This window comes from Schistocerca americana, unplaced genomic scaffold (genome assembly GCF_021461395.2).
Source record: "Schistocerca americana isolate TAMUIC-IGC-003095 unplaced genomic scaffold, iqSchAmer2.1 HiC_scaffold_29, whole genome shotgun sequence".
Lineage (NCBI taxonomy): Eukaryota > Metazoa > Arthropoda > Insecta > Orthoptera > Acrididae > Schistocerca > Schistocerca americana.
In genome coordinates, this window is record NW_025726005.1 from 1,678,309 (window position 1) to 1,685,669 (window position 7,361).

Consider the following 7,361-nt stretch of genomic DNA (forward strand, 5'->3'; position numbering starts at 1 on the left):
ATCTAAAACTGGGTTCACAGGAGAGGTACAAATAATAGAAAGTTTGAGTGTTAGTCCTCTTGTATTTATGTCGCCATTGTGCCTTTTGAATTTAGTTCCGATGCAATTTCTGTGTTTCATCGTCAATAAGAAGGTCCAAGGTATACAGTGAACCTGAAGTGTTGCATTGGAATCTACAACTGGACTCACAGGAGAGGTTCAAATCATAGAAATTTGGAGAGTCAGTCCTCTTGTACTGAAGTCGGCATTGTGCCTTTTGAATTTAATTCGCATGCAATTTCTGTGTTTCATCGTCAATAAGAAGGTCCAAGGGATACAGTAAACCTGAAGTGAAGCATCGGAATCTAAAACTGGATTCACAGGAGATGTTCAAATCATAGAAAGTGAGAGTGTCAGTCCCCTTGTACTTAAGTCGGCATTGTGCCTTTTGTATTAAATTCGGATGCAATTTCTGTGTTTCATCATCAATAAGAATGTCCAAGGGATACTGTAAACCTGATATGAATCATCGGAATGTAAAACTGGACTAACAGGAGAGGTTCAAATCATAGAAAGTTAGACAGTCAGTCCTCTTGTACTTAAGTCGGCATTGTGCCTTTTGAATTTAATTCGGATGCAAATTCCGTGTTTCATCGTCAATAAGAAGGTCCAAGGTATACAGGAAACCTGAAGTGAAGCATCGGAATCTAAAACTAGACTCACAGGAGAGGTTGAATTCATAGAAAGTGAGAGTGTCAGTCCTCTTGTACTTAAGTCGGCAATGTGCCTTTTGTATTCAATTCGGATGCAAGTTCTGTGTTTCATCATCAATAAGAAGGTCCAAGGGATACAGTGAACCTGAATTGAAGCATCGGAATCTAAAACTGGGCTCACATTAGAGGTTAAAATCATTGAAAGTTAGAGTGTCAGTCCTCTTGTACTTAAGTCGGCATTGTGCCTTTTGAATTTAATTCGGATGAAATTTCTGTGTTTCATCGTCAATAAGAAGGTCCAAGGGAAACAGTAAAGCTGAAGTGAAGCATCGGAATCTAAAACTGGACTCACAGTGGAGGTTCAAATCATAGAAAGTTAGAGTGTCGGTTCTCTGCTACTTAAGTCGGCATTGTGTCTTTTGAATTTAATTCCCTAGCAATTTCTGTGCTTCATCGTCAATAAGAAGGTCCAAGGTGTACAGTAAACTTGAAGTGAAGCATCCGAATCTGAAACTAGACTCACAGGAGAGGTTCAAATCATAGAAAGTTAGAGTGTCAGTTCTCTTGTACTTAAGTAAGCATTGTGCCTTTTGAATTTAATTCCGATGCAATTTCTGTGTTTCATCGTCAATAAGAAGGTCCAAGGTATACACTGAACCTGAAGTGAAGCATCGGAATCTAAAACTGGACTCACGGGAGAGGCTCAAATCACAGAAAGTTAGCGTGTCAGTCCCTTTGTACTTAAGTCGTCATTGTGCCTTTTGTATTAAATTCGCATGCAATTTCTGTGTTTCATCGTCAATAAGAAAGTACAAGGAATACAGTAAACCTGAAGTGAAGCATCCGAATCTAAAACTGGGCTCACAGGAGAGGTACAAATCATAGAAAGTTAGAGAGTCAGTCCTCTAGTACTTAAGTCGGCATTGTGCCTTTTGAATTTAATTCCGATGCAATTTCTGTGTTTCATCGTCAATAAGAGGGTCCAAGGTATACAGGAAACCTGAAGTGAAGCATCGGAATCTAAAACTGGACACACAGGAGAGGTTAAAATCTTAGAAATTGAGAGTGTAAGTCCTCTTTTTCTTAAGTCGGCTTTGTGCCTTTTGAATTTATTCCGATGCAATTTCTGTGTTTAATCGACATTAAGAAGGTGCAAGTGATATAGTAGACCTGAAGTGAAGCATCGGAATCTAAAACTTGACTCACAGGAGATGTTCAAATCATAGAAAGTGAGAGTGTCAGTTCTCTTGTACTTAAGTCGGCATTGTGCCTTTTGTATTAAATTCGGATGCAATTTCTGTGTTTCATCGTCAATAAGAACGTCCAAGGTATACAAGAAACCTGAAGTCAAGCATCGGAAACTAAAACTGGAATCACAGGAGAGGTTCAAATCATATAGAGTGAGAGTGTCAGTCCTCTTGTACTTAAGTCGGCATTGTGCTTTTGTATTAAATTCGGATGCAATTACTGTGTTTCATCGTCAATATGAAAGTCCAAGGGATACAGTAAACCTGAAGTGAATCATCGGAATCTAAAACTGGACTCACAGGAGAGGTTAATATAATAGAAAGTGAGAGTGTCCGTCCTCTTTTACTTATGTCGGCATTGTGCCTTTTGAATTTAATTCCGAAGCAATTTCTGTGTTTTATCGTCAGTAAGAAGGTCCAGGGTATACAGTGAACCTGAAGTGAAGCATCAGAATCTAAAACTAGACTCGCAGGAGAGGTTCAAATCATAGAAAGTTAGAGTGTCAGTCCGCTTGTACTTATGTCAGCTTTGTGCATTTTGTATTAAATTCGGATGCAATTTCTGTGTTTCATCGTCAATAAGAGGGTCCAAGGGATACAGTAAACCTGAAGTGAAGCATCGGGATCTAAAACTGGACTCACAGTGGAGGTTGAAATCATAGAAAGTTAGAGTATCAGTTCTCTGATTCTTAAACGGCATTGTGCCATTTGATTTTAATTGCGAAGCAATTTCTGTGCTTCATCGTCAATAAGAAGGTCCAAGGTGTACAGTATACCTGAAGTGAAGCATCCGAATCTAAAACTAGACTCACAGGAGAGGTTCAAATCATAGTAAGTTAGAGTGTCAGTCCTCTTGTACTTAAGTCTGCATTGTGCCTTTTGAATTTAATTCCGATGCAATTTCTGTGTATCATCGTCAATAAGAAGGTCCAAGGTATACAGTGAACCTGAAGTGAAGCATTGGAATCTAAAACTGGACACACAGGACAGGTTCAAATCACAGTAAGTTAGAGTGTCAGTCCCTTCCTACTTAAGTCGTCATTTTGCCTTTTGTATTAAATTCGGATGCAATTTCTGTGTTTCATCGTCAATAAGAATTTCCAAGGGATAGAGTAAACCTGAAGTGAAGCATCGGAATCTAAAACTGGACTCACAGGAGAGGTTAAAATCAAAGAAAGTTAGAGAGTCGGTCCTCTTGTACTTAAGTCGGCATTGTGCTTTTTGAATTTAATTCCGAAGCAGTTTCTGTGCTTCTTCGTCAATAAGAAGGTCCAAGGTATACAGTAAACCCGAAGTGAGGCATCCGAAACTAAAACTGGGGTCACATGAGAGGTACATATTATAGAAAGTTAGAGCGTTAGTCCTCTTGTACTTAAGTCGGCATAGTGCCTTTTGAATTTAAATCCCATGCAATTTCTATGTTTCATCGTCAATAAGAAGGTCCAAGGTATACAGTGAACCTGAAGTGAAGCATCGGAATCTAAAACTGGACTCACAGGAGAGGTTAAAATCAAAGAAAGTTAGAGAGTCGTTCCTCTTGTACTTAAGTCGGCATTGTGCCTTTTGAATTTAATTCCGAAGCAGTTTCTGTGCTTCTTCGTCAATAAGAAGGTCCAAGGTATACAGTAAACTCGAAGTGAGGCATCCGAAACTAAAACTGGGGTCACAGGAGAGGTACATATTATAGAAAGTTAGAGCGTTAGTCCTCTTGTACTTAAGTCGGCATTGTGCCTTTTGAATTTTAATCCCATGCAATTTCTGTGTTTCAGCGTCAATAAGAAGGTCCAAGGTATACAGGAAACCTGAAGTGAAGCATGGGAATCTAAAACTGGACTCACAGTAGAGGTTGAATTCATAGAAAGTGAGAGTGTCAGTCCTCTTGTACTTAAGTCGGCATTGTGTTTTTTGTATTCAATTCGGATGTAAGTTCTGTGTTTCATCATCAATAAGAAGGTCCAAGGGATACAGTGAACCTGAATTGAAGCATCGGAATCTAAAACTGGGCTCACATTAGAGGTTAAAATCATTGAAAGTTAGAGTGTCAGTCCTCTTGTACTTAAGTCGGCATTGTGCCTTTTGAATTTAATTCGGATGAAATTTCTGTGTTTCATCGTCAATAAGAAGGTCCAAGGGAAACAGTAAAGCTGAAGTGAAGCATCGGAATCTAAAACTGGACTCACAGTGGAGGTTCAAATCATAGAAAGTTAGAGTGTCGGTTCTCTGCTACTTAAGTCGGCATTGTGTCTTTTGAATTTAATTCCCAAGCAATTTCTGTGCTTCATCGTCAATAAGAAGGTCCAAGGTGTACAGTAAACTTGAAGTGAAGCATCCGAATCTGAAACTAGACTCACAGGAGAGGTTCAAATCATAGAAAGTTAGAGTGTCAGTTCTCTTGTACTTAAGTAAGCATTGTGCCTTTTGAATTTAATTCCGATGCAATTTCTGTGTTTCATCGTCAATAAGAGGGTCCAAGGTATACACTGAACCTGAAGTGAAGCATCGGAATCTAAAACTGGACTCACGGGAGAGGCTCAAATCACAGAAAGTTAGCGTGTCAGTCCCTTTGTACTTAAGTCGTCATTGTGCCTTTTGTATTAAATTCGCATGCAATTTCTGTGTTTCATCGTCAATAAGAAAGTACAAGGAATACAGTAAACCTGAAGTGAAGCATCCGAATCTAAAACTGGGCTCACAGGAGAGGTACAAATCATAGAAAGTTAGAGAGTCAGTCCTCTAGTACTTAAGTCGGCATTGTGCCTTTTGAATTTAATTCCGATGCAATTTCTGTGTTTCATCGTCAATAAGAGGGTCCAAGGTATACAGGAAACCTGAAGTGAAGCATCGGAATCTAAAACTGGACTCACAGGAGAGGTTAAAATCATAGAAATTGAGAGTGTAAGTCCTCTTTTACTTAAGTCGGCTTTGTGCCTTTTGAATTTATTCCGATGCAATTTCTGTGTTTAATCGACATTAAGAAGGTGCAAGTGATATAGTAGACCTGAAGTGAAGCATCGGAATCTAAAACTTGACTCACAGGTGATGTTCAAATCATAGAAAGTGAGAGTGTCAGTTCTCTTGTACTTAAGTCGGCATTGTGCCTTTTGTATTAAATTCGGATGCAATTTCTGTGTTTCATCGTCAATAAGAACGTCCAAGGTATACAAGAAACCTGAAGTCAAGCTTCGGAAACTAAAACTGGAATCACAGGAGAGGTTCAAATCATAGAAAGTGAGAGTGTCAGTCCTCTTGTACTTAAGTCGGCATTGTGCTTTTGTATTAAATTCGGATGCAATTACTGTGTTTCATCGTCAATATGAAAGTCCAAGGGATACAGTAAACCTGAAGTGAATCATCGGAATCTAAAACTGGACTCACAGGAGAGGTTAATATAATAGAAAGTGAGAGTGTCCGTCCTCTTTTACTTATGTCGGCATTGTGCCTTTTGAATTTAATTCCGAAGCAATTTCTGTGTTTTATCGTCAGTAAGAAGGTCCAGGGTATACAGTGAACCTGAAGTGAAGCATCGGAATCTAAAACTAGACTCACAGGAGAGGTTCAAATCATAGAAAGTTCGAGTGTCAGTCCGCTTGTACTTATGTCAGCTTTGTGCATTTTGTATTAAATTCGGATGCAATTTCTGTGTTTCATCGTCAATAAGAGGGTCCAAGGGATACAGTAAACCTGAAGTGAAGCATCGGGATCTAAAACTGGACTCACAGTGGAGGTTGAAAACATAGAAAGTTAGAGTATCAGTTCTCTGATTCTTAAACGGCATTGTGCCATTTGATTTTAATTGCGAAGCAATTTCTGTGCTTCATCGTCAATAGGAAGGTCCAAGGGGTACAGTATACCTGAAGTGAAGCATCCGAATCTAAAACTAGACTCACAGGAGAGGTTCAAATCATAGTAAGTTAAAGTGTCAGTCCTCTTGTACTTAAGTCTGCATTGTGCCTTTTGAATTTAATTCCGATGCAATTTCTGTGTATCATCGTCAATAAGAAGGTCCAAGGTATACAGTGAACCTGAAGTGAAGCATCGGAATCTAAAACTGGACACACAGGACAGGTTCAAATCACAGTGAGTTAGAGTGTCAGTCCCTTTCTACTTAAGTCGTCATTTTGCCTTTTGTATTAAATTCGGATGCAATTTCTGTGTTTCATCGTCAATAAGAAGTTCCAAGGGATAGAGTAAACCTGAAGTGAAGCATCGGAATCTAAAACTGGACTCACAGGAGAGGTTAAAATCAAAGAAAGTTAGAGAGTCGGTCCTCTTGTACTTAAGTCGGCATTGTGCCTTTTGAATTTAATTCCGAAGCAGTTTCTGTGCTTCTTCGTCAATAAGAAGATCCAAGGTATACAGTAAACCCGAAGTGAGGCATCCGAAACTAAAACTGGGGTCACAGGAGAGGTACATATTATAGAAAGTTAGAGCGTTAGTCCTCTTGTACTTAAGTCGGCATTGTGCCTTTTGAATTTAAATCCCATGCAATTTCTGTGTTTCATCGTCAATAAGAAGGTCCAAGGTATACAGTGAACCTGAAGTGAAGCATCGGAATCTAAAACTGGACTGACAGGAGAGGTTAAAATCATAGAAAGTGAGAGTGTCAGTCCTCTTTTACTTAAGTCGGCATTGCGCCCTTTGTATTAAATTCGGATGCAATTTCTGTGCTTCATCGTCAATAAGAAGGTCCAAGGGATACAGCTGAACTGAAGTAAAGCATCGGAATCTAAAACTGGACTCACAGGAGAGGTTCAAATCATAGAAAGTGAGAGTGTCAGTCCACTTTTACTTAAGTCGGCATTGTTCTTTTTGTATTAAATTCGGTTGCAATTTCTGTGTTTCATCGTCAATCAGGAGGTCAAAAGTATACACGAAACCGAAGTCATGCATCGGAATCTAAAACTGGACTCACAGGAGTGGTTCAAATCATAGAAAGTGAGAGTGTCGGTCCTCTTGTACTTAAGTCGGCATTGTGCCCTTTGTATTAAATTCGGATGCAATTTCTGTGTTTCATCGTCAATAATAAGGTCCAAGGGATACAGTTGAACTGAAGTAAAGCATCGGAATCTAAAACTGGACTCACAGTAGAGGTTCAAATCATAGAAAGTTTGAGAGTCAGTCCTCTTGTACTTATATCGGCATTGTGCCTTTTGAATTTATTTCGGATGCAATTTCCGTGTTTCATCGTCAATAAGAAGGTCCAAGGTATACAGGAAACCCGAAGTGAAGCATCGGAATCTAAAGCTGGACTCACAGGAGAGGTTAAAATCATAGAAAGTGAGAGTGTCAGTCCTCTTTTACTTAAGTCAACATTGTACCTTTTGTATTAAATTCGGATGCAATTTCTGTGTTTCGTCGTCAATAAGAACGTCCAAGGTATACAGGAAACCTGAAGTGAAGCATCGGAATCTAAAAGTGGACT